This window comes from Mus caroli, unplaced genomic scaffold (genome assembly GCF_978045245.1).
Source record: "Mus caroli unplaced genomic scaffold, Mus_caroli_1 scaffold_13, whole genome shotgun sequence".
In the NCBI taxonomy this organism is placed as follows: Eukaryota; Metazoa; Chordata; class Mammalia; order Rodentia; family Muridae; genus Mus; species Mus caroli.
In genome coordinates, this window is record NW_028227268.1 from 118,873,613 (window position 1) to 118,900,071 (window position 26,459).

The 26,459-nt window shown below is 38.3% G+C and overlaps 1 protein-coding gene across 5 annotated transcripts in view; it reads left to right on the forward strand.

Annotated features, from left to right (window-relative positions):
- Positions 1–26,459, forward strand: part of Mtmr3 (myotubularin related protein 3) — a 131,049-nt gene that overhangs the window by 26,346 nt on the left and 78,244 nt on the right. Inside the window, exon 2 of one of the 5 annotated variants that reach the window (XM_085829148.1) lies at positions 14,193–14,328. The exons of the other annotated variants lie outside the window; for them this stretch is intronic. The gene's annotated coding sequence lies outside the window, so the exon portion shown is untranslated. The remainder of the gene's footprint in view (positions 1–14,192; positions 14,329–26,459) is intronic. 5 annotated transcript variants of the gene reach the window in all.

Sequence of the window (26,459 nt, forward strand, 5' to 3'; positions counted from 1 at the left end):
TTGTTCTGTTTCTTCTGAGTACATATCTAGAAGTGCATTTGTTGGATCATGTTGTTATTTTGTGCTTACTATTTATAAGAAATCTCCATACCATCACAATGGCTATATCTCAAGTCCCACGATTGTCCCATATCCTAAATAACATGTAAGGAAGAAGAATTAAAACAATAAAAGCTTAGTGGGGAGCGGGGTTGGAGAGATGGCTCAGGGCTTAAGAGCACTGTCTGCTCTTGCAGGGACACTGAATTCAGTTCCCAGCGGCCGCATGGTGGCTCACAGCAACTAACCTGATGCCCAGCAGTGTTCTCACAGACATGAAATAAATCTTTAAAAGATAAAATAAAAAGCTCTTATTAACTAGGCATGGTGGTACATAGCTATAATTTTAGCGTTTAGGAGCTGGAGGTAGGATGATTAAGAGTTGAAGGTCAGTCTTAGCTCAATCGTCTGTTCAGGTCTGGCTTGAGCTATATGATACCCTGTCTCAAAACAAAAAGAAGGTAAAGATGAATAGCAGTTCTAAGAAATAAAATAATTATAGTCTAATTGTGGTTTTCATTCTTATGTCTTTAATTACGAGTGATGCTGGGAGTGTTTTATTGTTGTCCTTTAGAGACAGTCTTGGAACAGTGCATATTTTAAGTCTCTATTTGAGGTTCTGGCATGGTTTAGTTTTTGCCTAGGGCTGACTTCTGGATAATGAATACTGGTATCTCTCATATGTATGGTGGTCCCGTAGGACTAGGCCTTACTTGTACAACTTGGTTTAACTAATTGCAGCAGTAAAAAAAAGGCCTTGCCTGCATAGTGACGTTATAGGTTAGTGTATACCATTTGAAGCTTGAGGGACCGACTGTAAAGACCATAACAAAGTCCTTTGCCCTCTTTATAATAGGTTTGCTTAGTTTTTTATTTGAGTTGTAGAAATTTAAGATGTATTCTGATTATTACTATCTTTAGTCAGGTATGGGGTTTACAGATATTTTGTTTGTTTGTTTGTTTGTTTGCAGATATTTTAACCACTCTAGAAGTTTCCTTTATAGTGTGTTGATAGTGCTGTTTAATACACAAAAGGTTCTCATCTTGATGTGACTGGCACAGGTTGGTTTTTCTTTTGGTGTCTGTCTTTGATAACAAATGAAGTATCATGAGGCTTTCTTTTTTTTTTTCTTCTAAAAGTTTTATAATTTAGTTTTTACTTCATTTTGACCTCAATTTTACATTTTATGTCAACTAAATGACTAACTCTTCTTTCACATGTGGGAATCCAAATTATGTACCGCCATTCATTGAAAAAAAAAGTCCTTTCCCTCTTAATGGTTATAGTGTCCTTGCTGAAAATAGTTGGACTGAGCGACAGTCTTACAACCTGGGTGAGGCTCTGAAGGCCATAGGTGCTCTTCAAGCCCTCGGTACACATGTGTCTGTGATAATTTGTAAAGTGAGTACACGGGTTGATTGGTGCTGGTGGTGGTGGGGTTTTTTTGTTTGTTTTGTTTTTTTTTCGAGACAGATTTTCTCTGCATAGCCCTGACTGTCCTGGAACTCACTTTGTAGACCAGGCTGGCCTCGAACTCAAGTGATCCACCTGCCTCTGCCTCCCAAGTTCTGGGATTAAAGGCGTGCGCCACTACAGTTAGCTGTATGGTAAGATTAATAACAATAACAAAGAATGGGGCTGGTGAGATGGCTCAGTGGGTAAGAGCACCCGACTGCTCTTCCAAAGGTCCAGAGTTCAAATCCCAGCAACCACATGGTGGCTAACAACCATCCGTAAGGAGATCTGGTGCCCTCTTCTGGAGTGTCTGAAGACAGCTACAGTGTACTTACATATAATAAAATAAATAAATCTTTAAAAAAAAACAATAACAAAGAACAAGAATACAGTCTGATGAGTTATGTGAGTATGGTCTCGACATTTTGTACTGTGCTCATCCTTATGATACTGGCACCTCCAGGATGAGATGAAGTGAGGTAGGCATTGTGATATAGCATTAGACTACAGTGTGAGGGTTCCTTGATGCAAGCATTACTATGTTGGTAGAGTCATCATAGCAGAGAAACTTGACTGATGGTAAGGATGTTTGTGTGTGTGTGTGTGTGTGTGTGTGTACACATGTGTACATACAGGGCACATACACAGGACATAGGCATGATTTCAGGTCCCAGGATATATTGAGATTTCACCATCTGTATTTAGAAGGACATCCGGTTTAAAATTTAAGAATTACCTCTTTCTGGAATTTTCATATTTAGTGTGTGTGGATTATGGTTCATCTAGGGTAAATCACACCATAGAAACTGACCTACAGATATACGGTTATGAAAGGGTTTACCTCAAGGGTCTTTGTTTTCTCCCATTGCTGTTTGTATCTGTTGTGTATGTCCATTTCTACAGTTTGGTATGTACTTTTTAAATTTCTAATTTTTATTTATTTATTGTCACTCTACATCCCACTCACTTCCGGTCACCCCCTCCCATAGTCCTCCCCCCATCCCCATTTTTATTTATTTTTTTAAAGACAAGGTTTTACTATGTAGTCCTGTGTGGCTGTAACTAACAGTGTAGGCTAGAATAGTGTGGACTCAATAGAGGTCGTCCTGCCTCTGCCTCTGGAGTTAAGAGGCATATTTCACCATGCCCAGCTAGTTTTGAATTTTAAAAAAGTTCTTGTTTTTCATTTCCTCTAGATTTTGAGTTGTATATAATGGTCACTTTTAGTTTTCTAGAGCAGTAGTAGTTACCAAAAGAAAAAGACTTGGGTATTGATGGGCCTTTCCAGAGCATTGTGCAAATTCGTGGCAAATGCAGAAGGCACAATGACACTTGTACAAAATGATAAAAATGTTTCCTATGTGTTTTCTATCAGCTGCTTTGCATCAGTACCTTCCAAAGCTTACTTTCAATATGTGAACAATAGGGTCTTTGTAAAGTCCCTTTACCTACCTTCCTTCCTTCCTTCCTTCCTTCCTTCCTTCCTTCCTTCCTTCCTTCCTTCCTGTTCATCATTGACAGTCTCCTAGTATAGCTCAGGCTGGCCTGGAACTTACTGTGTTGCTCAGGTGAGTCTGAAAACTCAGCAGCCATCTTGTTTTGACTTCCCAAGAGCTGAGATTGTAGGTGTGAGATAACACGCAGCAGCTACTTTTACCAATTTTCAACCCAGGACTTTTTTCCTTGTCTCTCAATCCTTATATTGAGTTTCTACTTTTATTTTCTGCTAGTCCCTTCAGCCCCAATATATGTACCCCTAACTTATATATAACTTTCTTTTTAAAACACATTGTCTATTTCTTTGATGTATTTTTCTCCTATTGATGGATAATAGGCTATTTCCAGTTTCTGTTCTTCTTCTTACAGTGAAGTTTTGTTTTGTTTTTAAATGTACTTTTAGTGAACATTGGCTGAAAACTTTGTTGAAGTGTTTACAAAGCACTAATTACTTGGTCATTGGGCTGGAGAGATGGCCCAGTGGTAAAGAGCACTTACAGAAGACTCAGATATGATTCCCAACACCCACATTAGGCAGTCAAACAGCTGTAACTCCTACTCCAGGTGATCTGATGCCTCTCCACACAGAATACAGACACACACACACACACACACACACACACACACGCACGCACGCAATGATTTTAAAAATGGTTTTAAAAAGTGTAGTCACTACTTGGTCATGTTATATTTATCTAACCATAATATGCTTCCAAGTCAACTCTTCAATTTTACCATCACCAAAACTATACATGAGTGTATGTTTTTTGTATCTACCCCACCCCAAATGCCAGTGCTAGTACTTAAAATTAACCAATAACATGCTTCTTTTTTCTTTTTGGAAACAGGATCTTGCTTTGTAGCTCAAGCTGTTCTCTAACACATGGTCCTGTTGCCTTGGGCTCCTGAGCCCTATGTGTACAGTTACTAACCAAATCTTTTTGTTGTTGTTGTTGAAAAGCAGTTATCTTCATTGTTTTAATCTGCATTTTTCTTGTTATTTAGGAGGTTTGTATCTTTATTGTTTTGAATATTTACATTTCTTCTTTTTTTTTTTTTTTTTTTTTTGGTTTTTCGAGACAGGGTTTCTCTGTGTAGCCCTGGCTGTCCTGGCACTCACTTTGTAGACCAGGCTGGCCTCGAACTCAGAAATCCGCCTGCCTCTGCCTCCCAAGTGCTGGGATTAAAGGCGTGCGCCACCACGCCCGGCTACATTTCTTCTATCTTTTGTTGGTTTTTCCACTCAAAATTTAGGAAGTAATTAGTGGATATATTCAGTTTTGTGGATAGCTTTCAATAAGGGTATATTGTTATTGTTTCCTATTTATTTAGACTTTTTTGATAACTTTAAGTACTTCTTTGTTGCCCGCCGCTTTTGTTCCCCCTGGTAAGAACACACTCAGGGCAACCGGAATCTTCTGCGGCACAAGCTTTATTGCTTACCCCATCAGGAGCCAGTGGAGAAGAGAGCCAGAGAGAGAGAGAGAGATGGCGGAGCCCCCTCCCTTTTATGGAGGACTGTCCTCCGCCTCGGACGTGTCACTCCCTGATTGGCTGCAGCCAGAGTTGTCATCACGGGAAAGGCAGAGCACATGGGGTGGGAAACTACCCCAGCGCATGTGCAGATGGTTTGTTTATTACTTAGAACACAGGTGTCAGTGCCATCTTATAATGGCGAATGTGAGGACGGCTCCTTACACTTCTTAATATTTTGATACTATAATATAATTACATCATGTCCTTTCCTCCATCCAAACTTTCCCATGTACTTCTTTGCTCCCTTTCAAATTCATGGCCCCCTTTTCTTTAATTGATAACATACTTATGTGTATATTTCTAAGAGTATAAATAGAACCTACTCAGTCTATATAATGGTACTGGTATGTGTAGTTTCAGGGCCAACCTTTTGGTGTTAGATGAACAGTTGGTGTGCTCTTGCCTGGGGAAGACTATTTCTCCTGCCCTCATCATTCCTTAGTTGCTTGTAGTTCATTGTTTAGGGTTGAAGCCTCGAGAGCTTTACCGCTTTCATGTCACTGTTCAGGTCATGTTCAGGTAGCCATGCTGGTGAGACTTCATGGGGATAGCTTCTGATATTTCTAGAACACAAAGTCTTAGAGCAAATGTTCTGTTCATTTGTCTCCTATGATCTTTCTGTCCCATCTCCCACAATAATCTCTGAGCCTTAGGTGCAGAAGTTGTGTTGTAGAAGTATCCATCAGAACTGGACTTCACGACTCCACATTTTTTGAACATTTGTGTTTTTCTGTAATGGTTAGATTCATCATTTTAGATGGTAGTCTTGTGCTAAAGGAAGGTTCATTTTTTGACTGAAATGTTTTTGTTTAGCATTAAGCAAATGTTTGGGTAATGGGAGAATTATGTGAAGGCTGCAATAGCTAAGGGCCAGGAGATTCTGGGTTCTATACAGATAACCTGATTTGAACCAGATGTAGGGTTTGTAGTCTCAGAACTTTGGAGGGAGAGGAAGGAGGATTACAAATTTGAGGTTAATTGGGCTACAGTAATACCTCCTGGAATCAAAATAAAGCAGAATTCAAAATAGCCTAACTTGTTTTTAAGTTAAATCAACGCAAGTGATATTGATTGATTGACTGATTGTGACAGGGTTTCTCTGTGTAGTCCTGGCTGTCCTGAGACTTGCTCTGTAGTCCAGGCTGTCCTGGAATCCACAGAGATCCTGCCTGCCTCTGCCTCGTCAATACTGAGATTAAAATGTGTGCCACCACCACTCAGCTTAGTGAGTTTTTTAATATTTAATTGCCCAGTAATTTTCCAAAGCTTGATCTATTTGAAAATATTTTATTACATTTATCTATGCACATCTGTGTACATGCATGTACAGTGTACACATTGCTTAGCATCCTTGAGGAGGCTGGAGGATAGCTTGTAGGAGTCAGTTCTCTCTGTCCACCCTGTAGGTCTCAAGGATCAAACTCAAGGTGGCTGGCCTGGAGGCAAGTACTTTTACCCATTCAGCCATCTCTCCAGTCCATATTTCTATATATTTTTAGAGATTTATTTTATTTTAAATTTATGTGTCTGTGTCTTTGTGGGGGTATGCCCTTGGAGGCTAGAGACATCAGATATCTCTAGTGCTGGAATTATAGGCAGTTTGTGTATCACATGATATGGTTTGGTGGCAAAAGAACTCAGGTTGTCTGCAAGAGCAAATGCTCTTAACTCTTGAGTCATTTTTGTTCAGCCCCTCCATGTTCCTGTTTTTTTTTTTTTTTTTTTTTTTTTTGTTTTTTTTTTTGGTTTTTCGAGACAGGGTTTCTCTATATAGCTCTGGCTATCCTGGAACTCACTTTGTAGACCAGGCTAGCCTCGAACTCAGAAATCCGCCTGCCTCTGCCTCCCAGTGCTGGGATTAAAGGCGTGTGCCACCATGCCCGGCTTGTTCCTGGTTTTAAAAAGAAATTATTAAAGAAAATTTGTCTACATGAACATCTACTTAGTGCATCTTTGACAGATACATATTACCACCCAATGAAGGTATCATTCCTCATTCTCTCTCCTACCGTAGTAAATGACTAATCTGATTGCTGTCATTAGAGGATCGTTGGACTCTTATAACTTAATAGACATGTTCATACCCAGACCTTTTAATAGGACTTCTGAGTTCATGATTATTAAAAATATGAACAAAAGAAACTGTCTGAAAAGTCCCCCCCCAAAAAACCTCAAACAAACAAAATAACTCACATGAATTAAAAATGATTAATTTTAATAACTGTTAGTTAAAAATGTTGTTTTCCTAGGGTTGTGACACACTTCTGAGTGGTGATTCCGCAACTTTACATCACTATTTAATAAGCAATAAACTTTTTTTTTTTTTTTTTTTTGTAAAATTCTACAGTGGCAATACTGACACAATCAAGTTAGCAGAACTTGCATCTCTGATCTACCTTTTTCTATTACCATACTTACCTCTTAGATGTTAGCCTTACAGCCCCATTAACTGCATGGACATTTGGTCTGTGTTGTCTTGTACCTATAGTCATTGCTTTGAACAGAAAATGTATAGAGTGATAGAGTATTTAATTCTTACTTAATATTTGCTTTTTTACTGTTGTAGTCTCTCAGAAGGGACTGATCCAACAGTATCCCCCTCCTTCAGTTTTTTGGAGGGGTGTTATTTATTTATTTAGACAAGGTTTCACTTTATTTTGGCTATCCTGGATCTTGCTATGTAGACCAGGCTGGCCTCCCAATTCCTAGAGACCATTTTCCTCTGACTTCTGAGTGCTGGGATTAAGGGTGTGTGTCACTATTCTTGGTTCCTCCTCTTTAAAAAAAAGTAGATATGGTGTATATGTGTGTGTCTGTCTGTCTGTCTAGAATGTGTAGTATGTCTAACCTGATTTCTAGCCCCTCACCCAAAATGACTTTATTGGGAATTAGGGATACCACTCAATCAGTAGAATGCTCACTGTTGAAGCCTGAGGCTTTGAGGTAGGATTGGTAATACCGGTGTAGAAAGCTGGGTGTGTCAGCATGCACCTGTGACTCTAGCTGGACAGGTGGAGGCAGGAGCATTGTGGGGCTTGCTGGCTAGCCAGTCTAGCTGACTTGGCAAGCTTCAGGTTTGCTGAGAATTCTGTCTCAAAAACTATGGAGGAGAATGAAGGAGGAAGAGACCTATTTGTTGACCTGTGATCACCACACGTACATGCACATATGTATGTGTACCTGTACCCATGTAAACAAAGAAAATAACCTTTTTTGACATGTAATTCACATATATTACCTATTTGAACTATATAAGCCAGTGATTTTTGTCTTTGTTCAGAGAATTGCACAACCATCACCACAATTTTATAATGTTTTCATTATCTAAAAAAGAAACAGTATTTCCTTCCCCTCTATCTTCTTCCTAGCCAATCAAGTCTCTTTATAACATGTTTCTTTTACATTAACTCCCTTCCCCCAGTTTTTTTTTTTTTGTACCTGTACATGATGTATCTGTGTGTGTCTATTTGTGCACTTGTGTGTATGTGTGTGTGTGTATGCAGGCATATGTCTGCATTAATATATGGAGGTCAAAGGATAACCTTGAGGGTCAGTTCTAGTCTTGTACCTTTTTTTGAGATAGTCTTTTTGGTTTTATGCATGCTAGCTGGCCTCTGGGCTTGCAGGGGTTCTCCTATTTCAGTCTCCTGTTTCCACCTAGGAGCACTGGGATTACAGACATTTGTACTGTTTATATATTTTATTGGGTCCTGGGGCTTTGATCTCAAGTCCTTATGCTTGCATGGTACAGCATTTTTTTTTTTTTTTCCTTCTCCTGAGACAGGGTTTCACTGTAGCCCTGGCTCTCCTAGAACTTGGCCTGTAGCCCAGGCTGGCCTTGAGCTCTCAGAGATCCCCCTGCTTCTACTTCTTGAGGATTGGGATTAAAGGTGTGCTCTACCACTGCCCAGCATATGGTACAGCATTTGTGTGTGTGTGTGCTCATATGCTGTAGCACATGTGGTAATCAGGATAATTTTGTAGAGTCATTTCCTTCTGCCTTCTGTGGGCTCTGGGGATCAAACTCAGGCCATCATCTTTTGTGGCAAGCACATTGCCTGTTTGACCATCTCACTGACCTCCAGATCACCTGTAAAACCACCATACAAATGTGTTTTTAGGTAGGGTCTCACTATATAGACCAACCTGGCCTTAAACTCACAGAGATGTACCAGTCTCTTCCCCCACCCATTCCCAGTGCTGGGACCAAAGGTATGTGCCACTGTGCCTGGCTAACTTTTTAAGATTAAATGTATATGGGAAATCATGCAGTATTTTATGTCTAGCTACACTTTGTTTACTTTACTTACCATGGTGTTCTCCAGCTTAATCCATATTGTCACAAATGACAGGATTTTTTTTCCTGTTTTATTGTAATCATTGTTACATGCACCACATTTTCTTCATCCATCCAACACTTGACAGTCTTAATCTAACAGACTGTCTAACCCTATTGTGAGGTAGATAATATTAAATATATATTCAATAAAATATCACGTTATTTGATAGGTACTCATTTTTTTAAAATGAATGTTTTGTGTGTGTGAGAGAGTGAGGAGGGAGAGACAGACAGACAGACAGACAGACCAATGTCTTGTGGAGTCCAGAAGATAGGGATTCTGATAGTCACCTTTACTTCATCACTGTACTTTGATTTCATTGCACAAGATCCATTTAAAACTCTGTAGTGATTATTTTGTTTTGTTTTGAGACAGGGTCTGGTTATGTTGTGCAGGGTGACCTTGAACTTCCAATCTTGCCTCAGCTTCCTGAATGCTGAGATTATAGGCAGTGGGTCTCAATCTGTGGGTTGCAACTGCTTTAGGGGTTGTTTTAGTTAGGGTTTTACTGCTGTGAAGAGACACCATGACCAAGGCAACTCTTATAAGGACAACATTTAATTGGGGCTGGCTTACAGATTCAGAGGTTCAGACCATTATCAAGCAGGAACATGGCAGCATCCAGGTAGGCATAGTGCAGGCAGAGCTGAGGATGCTAGCAGAAATCTTGATTTTCAGGCAGCTAGAATGAGGGTCTTAAAGTCCATGCCTACAGTGACACACCTACTCCAGCAGGACCCCACCTTGTAATAGTGCCACTGCTTGGGCTGAGCATATACAAACCATCATCATATGGGTCAAAGGACCCTTTCACAGGTGTTTTCTAAGACTATCAGAAAATACAGATATTTACATTATGGTTCATAACAATAGCAAAATTACGGTTATGAAGTAGCTACAAAATTTTGTGGTTGGGGGTGTTGCAGGATGATGCAGATTGAGAACCCCTGGTGTAGTATTTTTTTTTTTTCGAGACAGGGTTTCTCTGTGTAGCCCTGGCTGTCCTGTGCTGCAGACCCTCCGGGCCCCTTTGTCGGCATGGAACGGGTCTCTAGTCGCAGGTGGGCAAAGCGTTGGATGAAATGACAGATGCACACAGGAGAGGTTGTGTAGAATCTGAATGTAATTTGTCAAATCGGGCATCAAACTTTTTATACAGAAGAAAATAGGGAAGTTGGGTGACACACCAGCAAGGTACAAAGAGGTTACTGGATTCTTACACAAAACAGAGGAATGCAAACACAGAAGGTCTGACAGGAACCACCTGGGATAGAATTCATTGTTAACAACTGGGATCAAAAAGAGCTCCACCTAAGGTCCACTTAATCTTAGAAGCCAGGGTCAAGGGCTTCGTGCCCTTGCCATAGTTCCTATTTTAGTCTATTGTATAGTCCACCTTCCCCCCTAGGCCTTTAAATACATGAGTATGGGTATAACTCAGCTATCTATAGTTCTGAGTATCTACTCTGGTTCCTCCTTAGGTCTCAAACTTCCTTCTTCCTAGATGATGGTAAATTCCTGTGTAGGGCAGTGACCTAGCTTTTATTCAAAGTGATAGTGTAATACCAGAGGCAATTCTGAATGGCCCATGGTCAGCTCAAGGACTTTCTAGGACATTGGAACACTGGCGAAGGCTCTGGTTATGTCAGAATTCAATCTTAAAAGGCACTTATAATAAGATAATACTAAAAGAGAGCATGTGGATCCATACACCAGACTAACTCGGGAATAGGGTATGAGTATATGGGTTAATGAGAACGCCAAAACTCCAGGAGGTGAGTTTCCGTGAAACTCTCTGCCTCGTGAGTGGCTTTAAGGCTTCAGGCCTGTCAAGCTGACTTGACCGGAGTGCGTGGCAGTCCTGGAACTCACTTTGTAGACCAGGCTGGTCTTGATTTATATATGGCCCATGATTTATATATAAAAATGCTGCACAGTATTTACAATTATTTCCTTAGGTTTCCTCCTGTTCCTTCTCAGTTCACACTTTAGATGATCACTTGCCAGAATGCCTTTGCCGGCGTTTTGTTTTGTTTTGTTTTGTTTTTGATTCATGCTGGAAAGATCTTTTCAGAATGTTCCTTTTTTTGGTTTGTAAAGTTAGCATACCTAAATGATTAGAAATGTTAAGAGCAAAGGGAGGCACGGACCTGAGGCCAATGATATGACTTAGCTGATTAATGGCAGCATTCTAAGGCCAATTTACTGGAATTAGAGAATAAAGTTCTTTTTCATTTTTAACCTTAAGGAAACAAATGATACAATGTAGTAGATGTCCATATACCTACCTATGACCTAATTAAATATTACTTATCTTGTTTTACTGTTCTACGCTTAAAAAAAAAAAAGAACATTTTTATTACACTGTCACTTGAGATGTAAAACAAATTCTAGAATCAGTGTAAGAAACTTCCAGTACTTTCTGAATAGCTGTTTATGTTTTCTTTTATATGCATGACTCTATTTTTTTCCTGTTTGGAATCATTTGAGAATAAGTTAGAGGCACTCTATTTTTCTTCTAAATACTTGAGAATTTATTTTCTAAGAATAATAAAAGCAATCTCTCTTGTATCAATAGCCTTATTTTTGAGACAGGGTCTCACTGTTTTACTCCTGGCAGGCCTGTAACTCAAACAGAGCTGTCTATTTTTGCCTTCCCAGTGCTTGGGTTAAAGGTATATACATTTAAAGAACAGAGATTTTTACGTGTTCTTTCTATAGTCTACAGCTTCAGGACTGTGTGTACATGTAAAATCAGATTGTGACTTAGAATAATGATACAAGTATTTCTGGCCATGAAAAAAAAGTTAAATTGTAGTATTTTTACAAATACAAGTTCTTGCTCTTAGAGAAACATAATGATTTAATTATGAAAACAGGATAATCATTCTTGTCATCTCTTGGCATGTGAGCATCAAATTAGTGTCTCTTTGTATTGTCTTGTATTAGAATGTTTGATTTTTAGTTTTTAATTTTTGTTTGAGATACTGACTTAAATTGTCAATCTTTAAATGAATTTTGGCTTTCCAAAAATTTCTGAAATGGCCGGAAATATACTGTTGCTTTTTGTACTGTGTCTTTAGGTGAAAGTGTTCTCAGTATTGACTACTATAAAAACAAAATATCAATTGACTCTAAAAAAATGTTTAAGAGTCTCTACATCTTGTGCTATCAAATATTTGGCCGTTGTAATTCTTTATATAAAAGTAATCAAACACACCCATTAGTATGCAAATTTCCTTTTTACCTTTAATGAGTTATGTGTATTCCAAATAAAGTTTTAAATGATTTTTAGTCAAACTTTGCTACCTTTTAGAACAGTGGTTCTTAACCTTTGTAATGCTGTGACCCCTTAATACTTAATAGCTTCTTGTTTTACTTGTATGCATGCTTTCTATATGTAAATACCTGGGCACATAGAAACATTTCTTGGGTGAAAGGGTAGCAATTAGAGAATGTTTAGGAAACCCTGGTTTAGAAGACAGATAAAGACAACTCTGCACGTTGAAGCCCCATGGGTTAGCTGGCATTTCTTTATCTGTACCCAGCAGGTGTAATATATACCAAGATTATTTAATATTTTTATGTTGCTGACCATGACTTCATAATTAATTTTGGATATTCGAGGGAACTTTTAGGAAGTTATAGCCTGATACATACACTGACCCCATGGACCAAACCGTCTCCAGTCAGCTCTTCTCTCTCTGGCTCGTGTGTTTGCTCTGTGCCAGCTCTACAGCAATCTAAATGCACAGTGTGGAAATACTGGGCAAGGAGACTTCCTTCCAACCCTGGAGCTTTTTCCTAAGCTGATGCCACATCTGAGGATTGTGAGCTTAGTTAAGAATTTAATGGAAAGCCAGTTTTCCTGACTTTCCCAGTTAGATGAAACTGTCTCAGTGTTGAGATGAAGGGTGGGATGTCAGGGGCTAAGAGAGGTGTAGAAAGTAGTGCCTGGCTTGAAGATATTTTTAATAATGTTTGACTTTTGAATGAGTAGGTTATTCACTCTGTTAGTTTCTGAAATTAACACACATCTAGCACAACATTTAATGCTGCCAGTTTGTTTTTTTTAATTCAGTGGCTACTTACTTGCTTTGGTAAGGAATTTGTGTTAAGTGCTTGCTGGTTGCCAAGATATCCTCTTCCAAGACTTTTGTATTTCTATACACTGTCTATCTTGAAGGTTCAGCAATTGTTTTATTTTCTCACTTTTTCTTTCAGAAAACTTTGCTACCTTTTAGAACAGTGGTTCTTAACCTTTGTAATGCTGTGACCCCTTAATGCTTAATAGCTTCTCAAGTTGTGGTGACTTCCAACCATAAAAGTCTTTTCATTGTCACTTCATAACTGTAATGTTGCTACTGTTAGGGATTGTAATAGAAGTACCTGATATGCAGGATATCTGATATACAAACCTGTGAAAGAGCCATTTGACCCCCAAAAGGGTCATGGCATGTATGTTGAGTTGAGAATGGCTGCTTTTGTTTGTTTGTTTTGGGTTTCTGAGACAGGGTTTCTCTGTATAACAGAGCCCTGTCCTAGAATTCACTCTGTAGACCAGGCCTCAAACTGGAAGATCCACCTGCCTCTGCTTCCCAAGTGCTAGGGTGAAAGGGATGTGCCACCACCACCAGGCTCAAGAACCACTGTTTTAAAGAATAAAATTTTGGTGAGTAATGGTATTATATTTAATTCTTAGGTCTGAAGTAGGTAGCAAAATACACTTCATAAATTTATGCTAAAAGAGACCCTGTTATCGAATCATGATATCAATATTTATAAAAGCCTGTTTTTTTGGTTTGTAGTTCTCTCTTTGGCATCATGCTGTACTGGACAAATGCCACTGTAGGTACATAACCTTTATGAAGTCAGTCTTTGATTTGGAATCATACACACAATTCTGGTCATACCAATGAAAAATTTGTATTGATTTTTTTTAAACTTAGGTGTGAAATTTTCTTGGTCATTAGAGTAAGGTTGTAACTCAGTTGTCTTGTTTTTTTCTGGAGAACTTGCCTAGGACTGGCTATGTGATTTACCAGGAACTTTTGTTCGAAAATTATTAGGGATTTTAAGGTGGTTTTAAGCAGAACATTTAATCAGGTGCAGGGTCCTGTGGAGCTATATAGGTCATTTGTCCTTGAAGCTAGCTGTGTCTGTTTTTTGTGCTCATTTCTTTATAACACGTGATTAAGAAAGCACATTTCCTAATTTTTGTTTTATAATTATATATTTTACTTTTTTAATTTGAAGAAAATGTCTGTACTGCAATTTAAAATACTTTTAAAATATTTTATAAATGTTTTGTTTTCTCACTTAAGATCTGATTAAGGTGGGCTGGAGAGATGGCTTAGCGGTTAAGAGCACTGACTGCTCTTCCAAAGGTCCTGAGTTCAAATCCCAGCAACCACATGGTGGCTCACAGCTACCCGTAATGAGATCTGACACCCTCTTCTGGTGAGTCTGAAGACAGCTACATTGTTCTTATTTATAATAATAAATAAATCTTTTTTTTTTTTTTTTTTTTTTTTTTGGTTTTTCGAGACAGGGTTTCTCTGTGTAGTCCTGGCTGTCCTGGAACTCACTCTGTAGACCAGGCTGGCTTCGAACTCAGAAATCCGCCTGCCTCTGCCTCCCGAGTGCTGGGATTAAAGGCGTGCGCCACCACGCCCGGCTAATAATAAATAAATCTTAAAAAAAAAAGGAAAGATCTGATTAAGGTAAGCTATAGTTCAAATTTTGCTTGTTTAATATAGGTTTATTGTTAAAGATTTAAATAAATATAAGCATAAAACACAGTGTCTAAAAATGAGAAAAAAACTTTATTACTGCTGATAGTTTATTGTATTATATTCAGGCTTCTTTGTCTTTTGGATTTTAGAATTGATCATCCTTTTAGCCATGTGTTTAACTCATGGCTGAGTTTAAACACATGGCTAATCATCAAGTTAGCTAAAACTTCTTTTAATGGCCAGGGAGATGGCTCAGTCAGTAGAGTGCTTGGCCTAGAAGCATGAAGATAGAATTCAATCCTATTTAAAAGATGTACCTGTTATCTAAATGCTGGGGAGGTGGAGACAAGAGTATCCCAGAAGCTTGCTGGGACACTGTGAGGGTTTTGTTTTTTTTTTGTTTGTTTGTTTTTGGCTCATCAGTATTTATTGTTGTTTTATGATGCTAGAGATAGAACTCCGGATTTCACATGTGCCAGGTAGTTATCTCACTCTTAGCTATAACCTCAGGCCCCTTCTTATTTCTGAGTGTGGGAGTCCATTGTAGAAAAACAGCACAATTGATCTAATCACCTGTGGTTAGATATTTTGGGCTTCTGGTTTAGGACAGTTGTGAAAAGTTGCTGTGGACATTTGGGTTAAAGTTCTTGTGATTATGTTTTATTTCTCTTGGGTTAATACCTAGAAGTAGACCTACTAGTTCTACTTTAGTAGTACCTACTTTATAGGTGTTAGCATTTCTGTGTGCTGAGCTTTATAAGGAGACTGCTCAAACTGTTTTCTAGAGTAGTAATGTCAATTTGTATTTATATACTGCAATGATAATAAAAAATGAACAAATTATAGCAGTATACAATAGCAGCAGAAATATTTTTTTTAAAAAAGCAACACAAAATAATTCTACAGAATGATTCTATTCAAAAGGCAAACATAGCCAGACAGTAGTGGTACCTTCAATTGTAGTACTCAGGATGCAGAGGCAGGTGGATCTCTGAGTTTGAGGCCTGGTCTACTTTCTCGTTCAGGACAACCAGGGCTACACGGAGAAATCTTCTCTTGAAAACAAAAAAACAAAACAAGATAAACATAAACTGCACTTCTTAGACATATGTATACACAGGCTAATAATATTAACAGGTGTACATGTGAGGAGGTCAGAGACTAAGTCTCTGTCATTTGCTGATGTATAAATATACCAGACTAGTTGCCCAAGCATTTCTAGAGATTCTCCAGTTTCCTTCCCATTTCTCCCTTCTTAGGGCACTAGGATAATGGAATGAAATAAAGAATGGATGTCAGCGACCTTGAATCTACTTAGCACTGCCATTTTATTCCAATGATCTGAAATATTAATATATAATGGTGTTTGACAGCTTTTGGCTCTGATTAAGTTAGGTAGAAAATCAAAATGACATCAGAATTCTAAAGAAACACGGAAGGACTCAAATCTACCCACTGGGTAGCAAAATAATAATTTAGGAAATAGGTTGTTAAAACATGAAGCTTAGATCTTTTGTAAAGCAGCTAAAAGCACTTACTGCTCTTGGACAGAACCTGAGTTCAGTTCCCAGCACCCATATGGTGGCTCACAACTGTCTGTAATTCCAGTTCCAGGGATCTGACCTATTTCCTGACCTCTAACTCCTCTAGGCATTTGGTATACATGTACATGCAGGCAAAACACACATACACATAAATGAAACAAACACAAAAATATGTAAAGTAGATCCCTAGTAACAGATTTGCAATGCATGGGGAAGATTAAAACTACTATGTATTAGATAAACTAGGAAACCAACAGTTAACATTGGGAGAGAAAGATATTAATCTAGTTATTAATCAGTTGAGTATAACTTCATTTCTGGAAGCCTAGTTTTCCTCTTCCTTTAACTCTTCTCTCATTTTTCCTTTTAAGCAACTCCACCATTATTTTGTTGAATTTTATGTTCATGTTTCTTTAGGTCCCTGGGAACATCTACATTTATAGTAGACTATGTAGTCTAGACTCAGTCTTCGGGGAAGCTTAAATATTTTAAAACACTTTATATAATTTACCCAAAATTTCAGGCAACCTCATCAAATCACTTCTATCCAGGGAAGAGCCGCTTTAATAAATAGTGCTGCATTGAAAGTAAACATTTACTATGGACACATGGAGTATGTGTGTGTGTGCGCGCGCATGCGTGTGTGCGTGCAAACACACGGGAACATGCACACTCACATTCCAGTAATGTGGGTATGTGCATGCTACAGTGCACTTGTGGAGGTCAGAAAAACAATGTTGTGTGTCAGTCTTTATCTTCCACCTTGTTTGTGACAGGGTCTCTTGTTTGCTAGCTGGCCATGAACTTCTGAGATTCCTAGGTCTCTTCCTCCCAGCCATCTGCCCATAGGCTCATTGGGAGTACAGGCTCTGGCTGATGCTCTAGTGTCTAGCTTGCACCTGGGTTCTGGCTGTTGAATCTCAGGCCCTCAGGCTTGCTCGGAAAGCACTTTTAGCTGCTCAGCATCTCCCTAGCACCCAACTTTTTGTTTTGTTTTGCTTTTTTGTTTTTCAGAATAAACAAAGGACATGAACACACAGGATGAAAATGAATATGGATATACTACATAGGGAAACAACAATGTTTTATTCTTCATATAATAAGAAAGTGACATAAAGCTGTTGATACTTAAGGTTTCTTAGCTGGTGTGACCAGAAAGAATATCAAATAAGTAGAAAATTTGTGATACTCTTTTCACCCTGATAAATTTTTATTTGCAGTAAATATGTAAAAACCACATTTATATAAGCTCCTTTTTTGTTGTTGTTGATAATAGTGGTTGAGGCCTTTGGGCACGCTATGTTAGCATTCTGATCACTGGGTCTCTTCGTTTTAGTTTTAATTTTTTAAATTAAACTTTAGAAATGTTTATGTTTATAGTTGGTAAACCTTTTTATTCCAATCATCAGTTACAAAGGTTGAATGATTACAATGAACGAATTATACATGAATATATAATGAATTATATATGTAGTTTGCTAGAATTGTCACTATGTTATTTCTAAAACAACAGTGTATCTCCATATATTGAATGCAATCTCTACATTAGTATATTTCTGGAGAATGTTTAACTTATAGGTTATTATATTTAGTGAAGGTTTAACTATAGTAAATAAAATATTTGGTGGCTTTAATATAAATAAAACAATAGATTTTTTTTTGTCCTTTTAAACTAATTTTTGAGTATATTAGAATTCTGTATTACTTTTATTGTTTACTTTCCTTCTCTCCTCCCATACTCTATCTCTTCATATTTTTTTGTTTTCTTTTCTTTTGATTCTTGAGATCAAACCCAGTGCCTTGCACATGCTAGTTGGGTACCCTACTACTTAGCTACATTCTTAACTCTAGTTCTTCATGTTAGTGTGAATGAGAAGTTATAAAGAATAAACTCAAATGAGTACTTTGTCAATAAACTATGATAAAACTTTAAAAACTAAGTTTTGTTAAATGTTCATTATCTCATGGGCATTAACTGACAGTTATTAGAAAAAGTGTTTTGGGGCTGGAGAGATGGCTCAGTGGTTAAGAGCACCGACTGCTCTTCCAGAGGTCTTGAGTTCAATTCCCAGCAACCACATGGTGGCTCACAACCATTTGTAATAGGATCTGATGCCCTCTTCTGGTGTGTCTGAAGACAGATACAGTGTACTCATAGAAAATAAATAGATAGATAGATAGATAGATAGATAAATTTATCTTAAACAAAAAGAAAAAAGAAAAGAAAAAGGAAAAGTGTTTTGTGTTCAGTTGATACAGGAACTAGTGAACAGAAGAATTTCTCACCTAGGTCCCAGTAATTCTTTCTCTTTGCTGTTTTTAAATGTGTTATACCATAAGTATGATTTATTTTTTAGAACTCTGTTACTGGTGACAGAGAGACTCAGTTAAAGCTTAAACAAGTAAACAAGGGGGGGGGGGCTCTGGCAAAAGACTGAAGCATTTTACATAATTGAAGGAAGGACGGAGCAGGCAATTGGGGGATCTTGAAGACTAGAAGTTGGAGTGTTCTGTCCATAGTTTTAAAAGGTCTCTGAACATTGGTATACTTTTCTTAGGATTTTCCTAATTCATGGCTTCATGGGTCATATACTTTTTTTCCTCCTGATTCTCTCTAAATTATTCCCATAGCATTCCCTAGGCCAAATGAAGTAGTTGTTCTGTTTAAGTAATGAGGTGGAATCAAATATTTCTATTCTAATAGCTTAACCATTTGAAAAATTAATACAAGGGATTTGATGAGTTTATTTGAGCTACCTAGAAAAGCAAATCTCTAAAAACCAACTGATAGTGAATGTAGGGACTGAGCAGTGACTTACAAGAGCATGGGGAGATTCAGTTTAGTAAGATGAACAATTCTAGATATGGATAGTGATTTTTCCAGATACTGTGCAGCAGTGGGAATGTCCAATATACTGTGTACTCAATATGCATTTTAAATTAAAATACATATTTTTAAAATAAAATGATGAAAAAGTTCACTTTAAATGTAGTGTGTCAGCTACATGCTGATTGAATTTTTTTTCTTCTGTCTCACATGTAGACAAGACTGACCTGAAACTTTATTTATAGAGATCTGCCTGCCTTTGCCTGATTAAAGGCATGGACCACAGTGTTGGACTTATGATTAGATTTTAACAAAAAGATATTCAGGGTAGATATCTAGATATCTTTTATTTACAGATAAAACAGGTTGCCTAGTTTTGAAAAGCAGTTTGTTTTACAATATGACAAATGTTAACAAGAAATTTTTTTTTCTTAAACTTTGGAGAAGATAATAAATATTCACAGTGCCACTTTAATGCAAGACAGATTGGAGGGCCATCTTTATTATTACTTGGAGTTTGACAACTGGAAGAGTGCATGGGGCAAGAGCAAGACCAGTGGGTTGACTTGGTGTCAGTGGTATTTGACACTATTGAAACAGGAAGTGATATATTCAAAATGCATTTTCAGAGAGCAGCGTGGTAGGCATGAAACCTTACTGTTTTTGAATGATATGTACACCATATACTGTGGTGTGTGTGTGCATGTGTATGTATGTGTGTACGTGTCTGTCTTTCTACGTAGGGACTGCTGCATATAGGTACTTCACATTCACATGCCCTGTGTCCATTGGACATTCTTTTTTTTTTCCCTTGAATGGTTTATTTAGTGGTGGAAGCCATTGCCTAGGTTTGCCTCAAATCTTCTTCCTATGTTAGCTTCCCCACCACACCCGACTAGTCTCTGTTTTTAATGTGTAATCATTGTCTTTGGATTACTCTATAATGTATGTTGAGTAGGTTTCTGTTTGGCTGTTTTTTTCATCTTGAGACTATTTCACCAATATTTGTATGAATATAAGTTTCTCTTGAAAGAACCTTCTCTGACTTTCCAACTGATTTCATAGTAGCTGAAGAAGTTTTTAAAGCCACGGTTCTGGATTTTGTCTTCTGTTGAACTCAAGATTGTTTAAGCTTTTCTGAATTGCTGGCTTAATGGTGGTGCACGCCTTTATTCCCAGCACTTGGGAGGCAAAGGCAGGCGGATATCTGAGTTCAAGGCCAGCCTGGTCTACAAAGTGAGTTCCAGGACAGCCAGGGCTACACAGAGAAACCCTGTCTTGAAAAACAAAACAAAAAAACAAAAAACAAAAACAAACAAACAAACAAAAAGCCCAAGAGAGAATTCCTTTTACTTAACAACTTTTATTAGCCCTTTTTTTTTTTTTTTTTTTGGTTTTTCTAGACAGGGTTTCTCTGTGGAGCCCTGGCTGTCCTGGAACTCACTTTGTAGACCAGGCTGGCCTCGAACTCAGAAATCCACCTGCCTCTGCCTCCCGAGTGCTGGGATTAAAGGCATGCGCCACCATGCCCAGCTTATTAGCCCTTATTTAACTTGATAATTTTGATTTCCTTTTCATAAATAAAACATAGTGATAAACTCTTTTTGGCATTAGTTAAGAAGTTCTGTACGTGTCAGGATGGCAGACATATGTACTCTTCTGCTTACATGTTATAAATATTATAAAGAGTGTTTTTTTTTCTGAATACATGTTGAAGATGCTGATTTCTGGTCTTTTGGCCTTTAAATATTCTAAGGAGGACTGTTTAGAGAGGCTGGGTCTTTGAGTTTGCTTCGTAAACAGAGACCTCATTGTGGTATGTGGTTATTGGAGGTTATTGGAGTTTTTACTGGCTTGTTTTCAGAAATATGAGTAGCCCCCTACCTAATTGCCAGGATATAAATTTTAACTAGGCCAGTAGAAGAGTAGGCTCTTTTTATTGCACACAGTCTTTACCTTGTGTGTTTTAGTTCTTTGAGTGTGCTCTTTTCTGAATGCATTTATAGACTGGAGAGGTATACTGTTTGTTTTGTATGTGCTAGGTAAGTACAGCAGGTTACAAAAACTTTTTTAGATGGATTTATTTTAATTTTATGTGTGTATTGGTTTGCTTGCATTTCTGTCTGTATAGCACATGCTTGTCTGGTGGCTGTAGAGGATAGAAAAAGGGATCCTGTCCCCAGAATTGGAGTCACAGAGTTGTGAGCCAGTGTGGGGCTTACAGTTGAATCCAGGCCCTAGGTAAGAGGGAGAAGTGCTTCTGAGTTATCTGCTTAGCCTCAAGCACAGCAGTTGTTAAGTGTGATGACATAAGTTCAAAGTTTATTTATTTACTTGTTTCTTTGTTTGTTTGTGTTTCTCTGTGTAGCTCTGTCTGCCCTGGAACTCTATAGACCAGGCTGGCCTTGAACTCAGAGTTCTGTCTGCTTCTGCCTTCCAATTGTTGAGATTGAAAGTGTGTGCCTTTACTGCTAGGCTTAAAGTTTAAATTTTTATTTTTAATTTGTAGGCTGAAAGGATGGGTATGCATTTTCATTGAGCTTTCTGGTCCTTACCTATTTTAGACTGATGCAGATTGAACCCATGGCTTCATTCATGCAAGGCAAGCACTTTACCAGCAAAGCTGAATCCCTGTCTTGACCATTTTGATGCCTGTTAACGATACATAAAATTCAAGGCTCGATTCACAAAAGGGGCAAGCGACTTTATCCCTTCTAGTAGAATACTTAAACATGACAGCTAGTGTGCAGACCAGCTTGCTTTAGAGGACTTTTCTTTAGTGTGACTTGCTTTCATCCTTTTCCTGGAATTTGTGTTGAAAATGTCAAGTGTCTAGAGAAGATAGGAAAATAAGACATGTTATTTAACATGGACATAGTTTGGGGTTTCCTTTAGCGAGCTGACCGCCAGATGAGGCCTTTTGTTTTTCTCCCTTTTTATTAGACAACTGCTTGTTGAGAGAGTTAGGGAATGTCGTTCGACATTTGCTTTGTGGGAGGATTCAGGAGCAAAATGTGCTGGTATAAGCCGTGTCAGTTTGGCAGGTTTCAAAACTACATTGATGGTTTTATAAATTTTTTTCTAGAGCTTTAGTGGCCTTTAAGACTGTGTTTGTCTTTGTAAATTTTTTTATCTTTCTGAATATGTAAAAAGCTGTTATGATGTAAATACAGTATAATGTAATTTTTTAGAAAATTAAATGGTAAAAGGTATAGGAGTTCTTAATTTAACCATTATTGCAGAATCCTTTTGAAAACCTGTTTATCATAGGGACAGGTATTTTAAGTCTTTTACCTAAGAAAATCCACTTAAATTTTTCTTCTGAATATTAGGAACAGAATGGATAGATTTTTGTGGTTTAATGTTAAGTAAAATGTTAAGGCAGGCGAAGTCATTATAAACTAACTATTAGGTAAATTTAAGTTTCCATGACATTCTGGAATTTGAATTGTCTTTCTGTTTTAGTAGAGTATTTGATCTGTGTGTTGAGGTGGGGTGAAAGAAGTGGACAACAGCTCCAGCCGCTTCTGTCCTCTGTGCCAGAAGGTAACTGAGAGCAAGTGCCAAGGGCCAGACGTTAGCGTGTGTTAGGAAGGTTGCCTTCCCCGAGGTAGCTGTGCCTGGAACTAGTCAGAGAAACAAAAGTCAGGAGACTTTCCAGCGCTACAGATAGTCTTTGTGATCTGTCCACTGAATTATAAATAACAACCAGCTCCGACACCTAGATCAATTGATCCCACATGGCTTTTAATTACGTTAATGTCTAGTGATTCCATGCTAGATTTCCTCATTTTTTCCTTTAATAATTGAGATTTGAACAGTCTTAAAGAATAATTTTAGGGTCTGGAGAAGTGACTTAGGAATTGAAGAACACTTGTTGCTTTTCTACAGGACCTGGGTTAATTTCCTAACCGCTGTATGGCAGGCAGCTCACAACCATCTGTAACTCTAGTCCCAAAAGATCTGAAGCACTCTTCTGATCTGCATGGGCTCTGTATGCACATGCTGCACGGACATACACACAGGGAATATCCACATAAATCAAATGAAGAGGGGGAAATTTAAATGATTCTATTTACTCTGTGTGTGTGTGTGTGTTTATATACGTATGTGTGGCTGCCTTCAGAGGCTGGAAGCAGGCTTGGGTGGGCTGGTTGCCCAGTGCGGGCACTGGGAGCTTACCGTCCTTGTGATTGAGCAGCAAATGCTGTTAGCTGCTGAGCTCTTTCCAGTCCCAGGCGGTTTTGTTTTCAGTAAATTATGCACCTCCCCTTTTAGACAATAGGGAACATTTTTTCATTTTAGATGTTAAGCCTACTGAAGTGCTGCCTTATGTGTGTGTAGGTGTGTACACTCGCTAGTACACATGTATTAGGAAGTCTAAGGTTGACATTGTGTGTCTTTATTTCCACCTTATTTCTTATACAGAGCCACTGAACTTCTCTGCCTTGTGTCTCTACCTCCTCAGCACAAGTTTGTGATAATCATATTAGCTTTTAAATGGGAGCTGGGGATCCAAATTGAGGTCTTTACTTAAATTACTGAACTATGTTCGTGACTCCAAAATTGGTTTTTATTTTTTTTTAAAGATTTATTTATTTATTTTATGCATATGAGTATACTGTAGCTGTCTCCAGATACACCAGAAAAGGGCAAGATCTCATTATTGATGGTTACGAGCCACCATGTGGTTGCTGGAAATTGAACTCAGGACCTCTGGAAGAGTAGATGGTGCTCTTAACCGCTGAGCCATCTCTCCAGGTCCAGGGATGTCCTAATTTTCAGTAACAAGTACAGCCAGGAGTTATACAGATGCAATACACACTAATAATCCCAGTGAGCCAAATTAGTAATGTGAGCAAGCTATTAACCATGATTTCTATAAAATACACTTCGGAAGAAACTATTTCCTGTTCTCACTTTCACTCCCTTGCTCGCTCATTTTAAAACCACCATGTGATTGCTGGGAATTGAACTCAGGACCTCTGGAAGAGCAGTCAGTACTTTTTATTTGTTTTTTGAGACAGGGTTTCTCTGTATAGCCCTGGTGTCCTGCTGTCCTCGAACTCAGAAATCCTCCTGCCTCTGCCTCGTGAGAGCAGTCAGTACTCTTAACCGAGCCATCTTACCAGCCCTGGTTTTTTTTTTTTTTTTTTTTTAATTTATTTATTATATGTAAGTACACTGTAGCTGTCTTCAGACACTCCAGAAGAGGGTGCCAGATCTCATTACGGATGGTTGTGAGCCATCATGTGGTTGCCGGGAATTGGACTCAGGACCTTCGGAAGAGCAGTCAATGCTCTTAACCGCTGAGCCATCTCTCCAGCCCCCCAGCCCTGGTTTTTAATTCTTAATTTCAGTAGGAAGTGATACCTTCCCTTTTTATAGAGGAAGTCAGAAAATAACATTATAGATTACTTGTGCAACTTCCTTATAATTCTGTTAATGGCTTAATACATCTGAGTCAAATAGGAAAAGAAAAAGAATATATCACAGAAGTAATTATAAAGAGCAAGTTAGAAAAATGAATTATCTTTTACATTTTAGAGTTTTAAATTTTAACTTTTAAAAAATTGTATGTGGTTATGGTAGATTTTTTGTTTGTTGTTGTTGTTGTTTATTTGTTTTTGTTTTGTGTTTGGTTTTTCGAGACAGGGTTTCTCTGTGTAGCCATGGCTGTCCTGGAACTCACTCTGTAGACCAGGCCATTGCTGAACTGAGATAAATGCCTGTTTTGCTTCCTTCCCTTTAACAGGTTTAAATTTAAAAGAAAAATCCTTGTAAAATAAGTTATGTTAATGGTCACCAATCAGATTCGCTTTCAGTTTGAATACAGATAATCTTTTCTGTGATTATTTGGTTTCCTTGTGCTGCATTATTTCCTTGAGAAAGTAATAAGGTGCTTGGGAGAGTTAGTCAAATTTTAGTGTCTTTTCAGGGAAAACAGTTATTTTGGTGTAGGCTCATTACAGTTTGAGGTCCACAGTTGGAAAGTTGCTGCCAGCATTTCAGTTACTCGTTGAAGACAAATGATCTTCATTGTTGATCAGCAACTGAAATCCCATTGCAGAACCCTTTGAAGAGTGTATTCTGAATCTCCCAGGTTTAAAAAAGGTTTTTGTATAATCTATGAGCCACATACTCTATGTCTATGTCTTGTCTAACTCCAGAATTATACCAGAGGAGTGCTTTGGTTATTTTCTGCTGAAACCTTTTAGTGGTGGCTTTTGAGAATTACTGTTTGAAGCAACTTGTTACCAGTGTATGTTCTTTGATATTGAAATTGTAACATAGGGTCTGGTTGTTTCTGACAATTTAGGTGTTTGGGGTTTTTTTCCCCCAAGAGAAGGATGGTGGTTGTTTTTGTGGTAGGCATGATGACAGTTAGCTGCTTATCTGTGCCCCACAGCTGGCAGAGAAATGCCGTAAACTGATCATGAAACTGCATCCAGGGCTCTGACTATGTCAGTCATTAGTGTCTCCAGAAAGGTAAAAGACACACAGGGTCTGGTTTTGATTTTAAAGATGGTGCTTAATGGTTTCTCTGCATTGGGCACTGACTTCTTCTGTGTGTACCGTTGTCTTCACAAAGCATGCTTCTAAATAAAATGTCACCATTTGAGAAGGTCACACTCAGACTAGACAGGGTAGAAACTTTATTTATCGCTGTGTCATGCCCCACCCACAAGTGCTCTTAGGTGAGAGGCCCTCCATCACTTACCTTGGGGCGTGCATGAGGTCACTCTTTTAAACTGCCTCCTTGTTTCTGTTTCTATTCATTCTTGATTTCAGTAGCAAAGGTTTCAAAGAAAGCTTTAGATTCAGCGAATAAGTTTTAATCATAATCAGTTCATTCAGTTATTAAGTGCGTGGGTTAAGGTTAATTCTTGTGATTAATTTTCCTACCATTGAATAATCCTAGTAGGCATGCTACTGAAGTCTAGTTTTGGATGTCAGAAATGTAAATAACCATAATAAGGAAGCACTAAGATGGAGGGAGAAAAAGTCACCCAGTGCAATCAATGTCAGTTGTAAAATGCTCCTTAAAGTTTAACTCTACTGAGTTTTTGCTTTTGTTTCTCTCTTTCTCTTTATTCCTCTCCCTCTCCCCCCTCCCCCCTCCCCTTCCCCCTCCCCCTCTCCCTCTCCCTCTTTCTCTCTTGTCTGGGTTGGTTTGTTTGGGTTTTCGTGTTGGTTTGTTTTGAGACACGGTCTCATGTAGCTCAGGCTTTCTTGGAACCCCTTTTTTAGCCAAGGATAACTTTAAACTTTGGATCCTTCTGATTCCACTTGGGAATGCTAGGCTTAGAGGCCTCTATGTAGTTCTGGGGTACCATGCTGGGTTCTGTGTAGTTCTGGGTATTGAACCAGGGCCTTTCTTTGCTCATGCTAGGCAGACACTGTCAGCCGAGCCATATCGCGCAGCCATGAACTTTTAAATTGTGTCTGTATCTGTTTCTTATTATTTATAAGCAAGAAGGTCCT